Source organism: Priapulus caudatus, unplaced genomic scaffold (assembly GCF_000485595.1).
Source record: "Priapulus caudatus unplaced genomic scaffold, Priapulus_caudatus-5.0.1 Scaffold242, whole genome shotgun sequence".
Taxonomy (NCBI): Eukaryota; Metazoa; Priapulida; class Priapulimorpha; order Priapulimorphida; family Priapulidae; genus Priapulus; species Priapulus caudatus.
The window spans coordinates 1-9926 of NW_014577303.1; the positions used below are offsets into that span (position 1 = coordinate 1).

The 9926-nt window shown below is 42.5% G+C and overlaps 1 protein-coding gene across 1 annotated transcript in view; it reads left to right on the forward strand.

Moving 5' to 3' along the window:
• Positions 1-2555: 2555 nt before the first annotated feature.
• LOC106807915 (neuropeptide Y receptor-like) overlaps positions 2556-9926 on the forward strand; it is a 32935-nt gene continuing 25564 nt past the window's right edge. The window contains exon 1 of the mRNA XM_014810429.1: positions 2556-2758. The gene's annotated coding sequence lies outside the window, so the exon portion shown is untranslated. The remainder of the gene's footprint in view (positions 2759-9926) is intronic.

Sequence of the window (9926 nt, forward strand, 5' to 3'; positions counted from 1 at the left end):
TTGAGTTTTGTGTTTACAAAACTCATTTTTGTCAAGTTTATAGGTACAAAAATGCCTGTCTTGCATGGCGCCCCGTAGTGACTGTCGCGTGATTTCTATCTTTGCGCGTTTTTGATCAAAGCAGAAGTAATCTTGCGACATAAAAATAACTTCGAACCTTTAAAAATATCGTAAAGTAAGACGACGTACGCACTGATTTTACAAGTCTCTGTCTGCATTAGCATGTAACTTAGTTTGTAATGCGACGACATTTGTATATAGATGTACACATATGCTTGCATCTGCTTATTAGTTCGAGGTACCTAGAGACAAATGAACAAGAATTACGATATAATGCTACTTCTAGAAAGTACCCCCTCATTTGCAGTTGATGCAGACATCAATCAATTTCCTGCATAGTCAGGGTGACAAAGACTACTTTGCAAAGGTCAGAATGTGGAACATCGATATAACCCCCTGAATTGATTACTCACCTGAAAGACAATGCGACGCGACTACTGTTGTGATGAGTCTGGTTCATCAAAAAATCAATGTAACTACTAAGCTCTGCTTATTTATTGATGTTTGGTGGTTGCCTTCGTATATATGTATATATATATATATATATATACATATATATATATATGTGTGTTTGTGTGTGTGGTGTGTGTGCGGGGGTCGTGTGTGTGTGTGTGTGTGTGTGTGTATCGTTGTGGAGTGTTGTGCGTGTTGATGTTTGAGGTCCAGTGTGTGTGTGCGGCGCGGCGGTGTAGTGTGTGTGTGTGTGTGTGTGTGGGGGGGCGCGACGTGCGGGGGGCGAGGTCGTGTGTCTCGTGTGCGTGGCGTGTATATGTTATGTGTGTGTGTGTGTTGTGTGTGTGTGCTGGTTGTGTGTGTGTCGTGTGGCGCGGTGTGTGCATGCGGTGTACTCTGGAAATCTGGAATATCTCTACGTGTGTTCTGCATTCACGAGACGGTAGGTACGTCGGTACAGACGCCAGCATACGGCTTACACTAGCGCCGACGGCAACAGGCAAGCGAGCCGAAGTTGCATGCGAGGAACTTCAAATACGGCCAAGTAAACTGCACAAACAAGACGAATGTTGCACGTACGTGCAGCACAACTACGCGTAAACTCAAGTTTGGCAACTACGGATACAGTCCAAATAACGTTCTAGCTAATTCACGAACTGAATTAAGGTCCCGTACATATAAAAGCTGAGGACTGCATAATCATAATTACATGCAAATAGGCATACTTGTACGTTTGTTCTAACAAATTTGCGTGAAATGAGCAATGCTTGTTGCCAATCTCCTGATAGCTTTGGATATAATGTGCAGCTGATATACAACCGACCACGGGTTTGGTGGCAAAATAATTTCTACTTTGAGTGACATAAAATACAACATTTCATGGGTGATCGGCATTTACATACATCTAGGTGTAACGTCGCTGCAATATTAGTCAACATATAGATAGACCTGAGTCAAGTAAGTGAAGATTTCACTTGAACCTGATTATGATTACGAAACCAAAACGATGACATCTGGCCAGATACGGTAGATGGTGAAATATATTCAGAATTAAACTACAATAATATCATTTACCATTAAAAGAAATCCGTTTAGCGTATGAAAAATACTAGCAACGTTACTGGTATGGTTTACTATATCGCCTTTTCTAAAGCGCTATGTGTCCTTGAACTATTTGCAATATCGATGTTGTAGGAGGATATATTGCACCGAAACATGTAACCACACATACAATAAAATGTTTAGTGTATTTGTGTGGCTAAAGCTCTGGTAATATTGTGTACAATAATTATCATTATTATGTTATTTATTTTCATTTTTCATTTCTGTGAGTTTTTCATTTCACGAAAGCCGAAAGTACGCGCACAAAAGTACGTTTATGTACGTGCGTGCATGTGAGTGAGTGAGTGAGTTAGTGAGTGAGTGTGCGTGCGTGTGTGCGTGCGTGGTGTGTGTGTGTTATGTGTGTGTGTGGTGTGTGTGTGTGTGTGTGTGTGTGTGTGTGTGTGTGTGGAGGAGTGAGTGAGTGCGTGCGTGCGTGCGCACGCGTGCGCGTGTCTCTGTCTGTGTGCGTGGCTTTGTGTGTATGGAATGTGTGTGTGGTGTGTGTGTTTGTGTGTGTGTGTGTGGGTTGGGGGAGGCGTGCGTGCGTGGCATGGCATGTGTGCGTACGCGCGCGCGCAGTGTGTATGCGAATGTGTGTGTGTGTGTGTGTGTGTGTGTGTGTGTGTGTGTGTGTGTTGAGCGGTGCGTGCGTGCATGCATGTGTGCGTACGCGCGCGCGCGCGTGTGTGTGTGCGTGAGAGAGAGATAGAGAGGGAGAGCGAGCGAGCGTGCGCGCGTGTTAGAAGGCGACGCACGTATCCCGCGTGTGGTGTGTGGCAGTTGTCTTGCAATCACTTTTATTATCATTACCGCGGCTGCTGCAACGTGCGCATGCATCTTGCAGCGGTCGTGGCAAAGTGCTCTGATTGATCGCGATACATTCGGAAAAGGGACGAAGTTATAGTATGACAGCGCGTTCCAGTCGCCTAGGATGTGCCTACAAACGGCTACAATGGCTATTTTAAGTAGTGCGTCTGAGAACAGCCCGCATGATCGGATCCTACATTGTGTTCGAGAGCAAATAATGTGTGTTTCTTACGGATATATATGCTTTACGGGAATGCCTAGTGCCAGAATCGTCCAACGTTCAGAGTTTTCTCGAGGATTGAATTTATTTTTATATGGGATACAGCTGACGATAGTAAGTACTTATGTAAGGGTGAGTTATCTACATTCGTGCCTAAATAAGTTCCTTAGAGCGGTATAACTAAATGTACACCGTCTATATATATAGCAACACGTGAGTTTCAACGAGATAGTAAACAAACGCGAGAAAATGCGAACACCGTAAGAATGTGCACAATAGAAATGAGATCGTTTCCGAGAACGCGTTGAAGCCAAATTGCTAGTATGAGGTTGTGATAGCAGGTAGCCATTTCTTCTATTAAATTTGCGTGACAACTGCGCGCGTCCAGACGAACGCGTTACTCACGCGTATAGGTACGTGGCAGAATACAGAAATCCACGCTTGTGTAGGGACGCAGGCATACACGCACAATTAAGAGTAGATATTGAATGGCAGTGTAAAATTCGTATGTATGTATGTATGTATGTATGATGTATGTATGTAGTTATGTATGCTGTGTGTGTGTGTGTGTTGTGTGTGTGTGTGGTATGTGTGTGTGTGTGTTGTGTGTATGTGTGTGTGTGTGTGTGTGTGTTGTGTGTGTTGTGTGTTGTGTGTGTTCGGCGTGCGTGCGTGCGTGCGTGCGTGCGTGCGTGCGTGCATGCATGCATGTATGTATGTACGGATGTACGCGCTCGCGCGCTCGCGCTTGTATGCGTGTGCGTGCATGCGTGTGCGTGCGTACGTGTGTGTATAGGTCGGTGGTCGGGTGACTAGATGTCTGTGTGGGTGTGTGCGTTCTTGCCTACGTACCGACTATGCAAACCCCTAGCTGTTAACCTAATTAGCAAATGCTTGCGACAATAATAACAATAATTAGGCGATGACAGTTAATGGGAACATAATTGACTAGTTCCCTGCACACGCTTCCTATTAATAGATTACTGTCACAGCGATGCCGCAGATGATGAAACGACTATGGCAGGACAACAGCGTTGCTATTATCGTAATTTCAGACATGCAGGCTTCAGCGGTTAAGAGCGTGTTGCGTCGCTCATCATATAAACACGGCGCGCGCACTGCTTAGTGATTGAGCGTTAACTCTCTTTGCCGCTGTGGGGCGCCGCTGCAACTCTACAAAATCGCACAGTCGCACAGTGTAGTCCTGATAGCACATGAGCAAAATTCTGCGATGTGGCTGTCGTAGCTCCACATGGGATATCGCTATAAAATCAAAGCTCAATCGTATATGTTTTATTGCTTTACCGTTATTTTATTAATCTGGCTGTTGTCTTGAGATGAAATCTGTGCTCGAAGTAAGAAAGACTTGAAAAGTGACATTTGTCTTAATATAATTGAGGTTAGAAAAATATCATCGACTGTTCCCTTTATCTTCTCATTATGGTATACTAACAATTCAACTATAACCATGGGAAGATCCGGGTGAGCTACATTTAGGATTTAGTTTTTCGATAGAGTCAATGTGTCAATATTCAGGGGTTAAAAAGTCCGGCTCTTAAAGGCGTAAGTAAAAATCGAGTTCATTCCCTCAATATTTTCTATAATATTCTTCCAGTCAATCCACAAATTTTAAATATAACTTTGCATAATGAGCAATAAAATATTCAAATCGTAAACGAAATTCTGGGAGTATATAATAACCTCGCTTATCATCTATCGAACAGGACAGCTGTTACAGAAGGATCTACTAAAACTGTGAACAACGAGCTTAATTGGTGTCCTCCTCCCTGATCTTTGGAGCTGTTTTTTATGATTCTTTGGCAAAAACAAATATGTCTATAATAATTGTTTACATTCATTTCAAGGATCACGTGAAGGCTTTTGGAGTTTTCCTGCTGTTCGTTTGCGTCATCATAGGCGCCTTTTCCACACTGTTAATTCTAGCCAGCCTTATTCAGTGTTTTTCTGGCCTGACAGAAATTGTACTGTGTGGAATCCAGTTACAGAAAAGTGATGCAACGAGAATAAACGTAGTACCAGACCAGTATTCTAACATCCCAATAAAGAGCACCGAGAGAGACAAGTAATGTAGAGATGGTCGAGTGATAACGAAGAGGATATACTTTCAGCAGCTGAAGCATCGTGCCCTGAGTTCTTACACAATCAGGACTATGCTATGAAACGCTCACACTTTACGTCGCAGAGACAATTGTATCCACCCGATTCCTGTGGATGATGGCGTTGCTGCGAGTATAGACATTGTAACAATCGTGAAGAAGCTAGCGCCAGTATGTTTCTGCATGTGCACAATGCTTCCGGGAACGGGAATGATCAAGTTATCATAAAATTAACAGACCTTAATATGGAATTGCTGGCCTGCCACCACCATGAAGCCATTTCCGCGACGATCACTATTGTTATTGGAACGATGAATAGATCTCACTTCATTAGCATTTCCCGGTTATGTAAGGAGTCTGGCTCTGGCACGGAAGTATGGCAAGTCTACTAGGTCTAGACTCACTTTGGCTGTGTTTGGCCTACATCGTTTGCTCATTCTTGTTACTTTACAGCTAAAGAATACCTTTGATATTCATATCAAAGACTCCCAAGAGACGCATACCTGCGATTAATCCATCCCTAGAATAATTTTGTTGGCAAGTAATATCCAGGCAGTGACACTATCTAAACGCCTGCATGGGTCAACGTCAACCGTTTCATATATCCTTGATTTTTGGGTTAAAATTCGACACGTGGTAATATCAGTTAATGTTTCTCGCGTAAGCACAGGTTTTACGGCATTTAGCAGGCAGGTGGGTAAGGTGTATACTTCTGACTTTAATTTGTTACCAACTCACTATCTTTTGCAGTGGGTGCAAAGAATATTCTGTTAGCGGCTTTGGCACATAGAGATAATTAATTTGCCTACAAAGCCCGTCGATGTTATTAAATTTTCCCCGGTATAGATTTTGTGCGCATAAGAAGACAATGTGTTTTCCCAATTCCCAGAACGAAACAGACGTAATCAATACATCGCTAACATATTCAACAAAAATATGATTATGTGTGTGTGTGTGTGTGTGTGTGTGTGTGTGTGTGTGTGTGTGTGTGTGTGTGTGTGTGTGTGTGTGTGATGTGTGTGTGTGTGTGTGTGTGTGTGTGTGTGTGTGTGTGTGTGTGTGTGTGTGTGTGTGTGTGTGTGTGTGTGTGTGTGTGTGTGTGTGTGTGTACATAACTATATACATAGGTCTCCTTACTTACATTTTATCTCTACAATATTCAGTGTTTATGATATATACTACAATGATATTAGTGTCAACAAACATGCCATTTACGTGTTAGGGCCATCAGTATACTTTCAAGCGATCCTATTAGCAAATTCGTACCAACCTTTAGGCTACTATATGCTCAAAACGCAACATATGAACAGGTAATAATATGCCTAAATTTCTATAGAGCAGAAGCTGAGCTTTAGACATAGCGCCATAAAATTAAACAAGTCGCGCATCACTCAACATAAACCATCTAGCCTATCGATGATTAATATTATCGATAACCTCCTTTCTGATTCACGTATGCATCAGTTTGCTGTGTTTTACGCCAAAGTGCGAGAAAGAACGAGTGGGACGGGAGCTGCGTGAATTTTAGTTCGCGCGCCTTTTGTAAACAAGGCGTTAGAGCCGAGTGAAAAGGGACGATTGCTTACCGGTGTAGTAATAATTATATCCTCCAGATACGTTTTATTGCCAAATCCTATTCGAAACATTCTGAAAGCATTCTAAATGTCAGCGAAAGATTTCAACTTTAACATATAGAATTCTGCTGACGCATTGAATCGTCGAGGCTATGCATGCGCTTGCCGACTCTGCAGAGGAATTATATGTCGAAAAAATCGAAGAGTGAAACGCGCACGAAAGTCTTCTCAGCGATCGATGACGGAACGTGTGAGGAGCAGAATAACGGGAGGATTACCTTCGATTTTTATCTTATCAGAATGCGCTAACATACGGCACATAATCTCTCTCTCATTCTCTCTCTCTCTCGCCTTCTCGCAACATGTTTTGCTTGCATCTATGACAAATACGACATACGCATATACGCTCTCCTATGACACTATTTGTCGTAGGAAGATTCTTCCTATGACAAATATTGGCGAGTCAACTTCATTCCGCTTTACAGCTGAAATTCACTGCTTGCATTCATAATAGTATTGTAATCAGCAGGCGGCGACGGACAATGACGGGCGAGCCAGTGTTGTGGTCGGCAAGCGTTGACGGCCAGATGATTCGACGCTTAGTGTTTGTGACAATAGCGGTGGCGCTCTCACCTCGCGCCTGAGAGTAGGTGACGCGACGCGCGGCGGCGGTAAGCGGGCGCGACAGCATCGCTTACTGGTCCCGCCAAAATAGTTTCTGCTAAATGCGGTTTCGCATTGCCATCATATAAACCGTATCCGACGCACCAGCACTCTTCGTTACACCGTCGCCGCCGACTTTATAGGTAAATATGTTTGTATTTCTCTCAAGTTATCGTACTTGCTATGCTTGTAATATTTGACGAACTTAGACAAACTTAATTTACTTGTATTTACTAGTATTATATTGCATGTATTAATGATTTACGTTTACGTATTTCTCTCGCGTAAATCGTACTTGTTAGTAACACGTAGTAATATTTGACGCGATGAAACTCACTTCCACTGACTTCTTTTCTAATATACGTATTAATGATTTACATGTGTATGTGTATGGTATAAACTGTACATAATAAAACTCTTCGTCATACCGTCGCTGCCGACTTTATAGATTGATTTGAGGACTGTGCAACTGGCATTAATCGAGCTAACCCCAGAGAACAGACCCCAGCACAGTACAACAATAGCGCTCATAAACTCCTATGATGCGCACAACACATACGACAATATTTGTCATAGGAAGAATCTTCCTATGACAAATAGTGTCATAGGAGGCGTATGTCGTATTTGTCACAGATGCTAGAAGAACAGGCTGCTTCTCTCTCTCAGCGAACATTTTTTCACTCCCCCTACCCGTTGTCATTAGACGGAGGCATGTACGTACGTCACATTCGCGCCGCAATCGATCCTATTGTGAGTTACTTGCAGCAGAGAGCTGCATTCCAAGATCCCCATATTGACTAGCCAATACTTAATTATACACTAACATAATGTCAGGGGCAAACACAGCAAAAGTTTTGAATAGTCTTTAATCAGATAAAACCCGAGAACGAAGTGTTAATCAGTTTATGAAATTTATTGCTATTGTAGAATAGCATGAATAAACAAAGTATGTATATACGACACAGGGAGGAAGGCTGCTCGTACTCCACACAAATCAGCCAAAGACAAGACAATAATGCATGCTCGTTATAGATGTCATTATACTTCCTGCAATTGTATTTAGTGCGGCTAGCAGCTTGCGGTAGGTCGTGTCACACGAGAAGCTAATAATCAAATTTTTTTAATGCAGGCGGATATGTTTACAGAATCGACAATTTATAGAGCCACGAACGACCCACGCGTCAATAAGAACACGTACGCAGCACCTCGCATACCTATACATAAAGATGCTGCTCGCACGGAGACAAGAAAATAGTACATAATAAGTGCGTTGGAATGCGCATAACGTAAACCCTGCGTGTAATATCCCTACCTAAATCGTATCACGATTTCGATGTACAGATTTATAGTGTGTATGTATACGGTGTGTGTGGCGCAAAACAGGTGGGAGGAAATACACGGCGGATATAATATTTATAATCGATACAGAATACGGACAGGCTGCGGCGCTGCTGTACGGCAATTATCGGCGACCAGGAAATCGCTGGCATAAATCACTACCTGAGTAATTCAAACGTACGAACAGAAACTTTATCTAAATTTCGAAAGCGTCCTATTCTCGCTTTCCTTGCTTTGCTGCAGACAAACACAGTTTCTTGAGATGCAGTTACTTTTAAGCGTCAGGTTTGTGTCGTCGCTGACCGCTAGTTGACGACCCAAAAGCCACTAGTCACATACACAACTAGACAGAGGGCACTCAACGGAGAGTGCATACCTCCGCCAGCGACATATATATATATATATATATATATATATATATAGCTTGCTGCGCTGGCTGGCTCGCTGGCTCGCTGACTCGACGCGCTAATATCGAACGCACGAACGCACGAACGCACAAGAGCGATCACATAACCTCCTCCAACTCCGTTGGGCGGAGGTAATTAAAGTTATTCTCAGTGTTGCGCGTTGGCTTCGCATTCGCTGTAAAATGTTTGTCAACAACCCCACAGAATATATCGACTGTTCTCAGGCACTACAATTAGCGACAACTTCGGGAAATCTTTGGTCAAAAACATATATATATATAATATATAGTCTTTCGGTATACAAGTCTTTCGGCTTGTATGCGATATTTCGTATATAACCGAAAGGCGCAATACTGCCGCATTACCAACACATATTTCCTGTGATGCACAAATTTTTTAAATTACGACTCTGCTTTAATTTCGACGTCTTTGCGTTTTTAAGCTTCTAATGACGTTATCAGATATCGTCATTATTTTGCATATGGCATTGTCTTAATGAAAGCTCTTCATTAGCATTAACGCAAGGCAAAGTCGAGAAAAAATTGCCTAATTATGTAGTGTCTGATTTCGACAATAAATATGTGAAAAAAACACCCACGCCGCAACATCATTTTGAGAACGCCTTCGGCAGATGATAGATGAATTAACAGGCTTGCATGTTTGAACGTGGACAGGTTGATATAGAAAAGCTCACACATGTGCGTCGCATTGCGATGGCGTGTGCTCATGCCTACGCTAGTGCAGCGGCGCTAGGATGACCAGCTAGCGACAAATCAAACAGTCTGCCAACTAATATATTTTCTCGATAGCTAGCCACCTGTATTGATGCGAAGCCTGTTTACACATGCTTAGGAAAACAGTCTGGCATGTTTGCCAGCCGGAAATCGTTAATATTTCTCTTTTCCAAAAGGTAAAGGTAAGCAGTAGGATTATTATAACTTAAGTAGAAATGTACATCATTTTTTTAATTATTGTACAGGAACCTTGGTGAATTAATGAAGATTAAGGCTATGCCATTGGTCTTCTTTCAAACAAAATGTATATATATATATGTGTGTGTGTGTGTGTGTGTGTGTGTGTTGTGTGTGTGTGTGTGTGTGTGTGTGTGTGTGTGTGTGTGTGTGTGTGTGTGTGTGTGTGTGTGTGTGTGTGTGTGTGTGTGTGTGTGTGTGTGTGTGTGTGT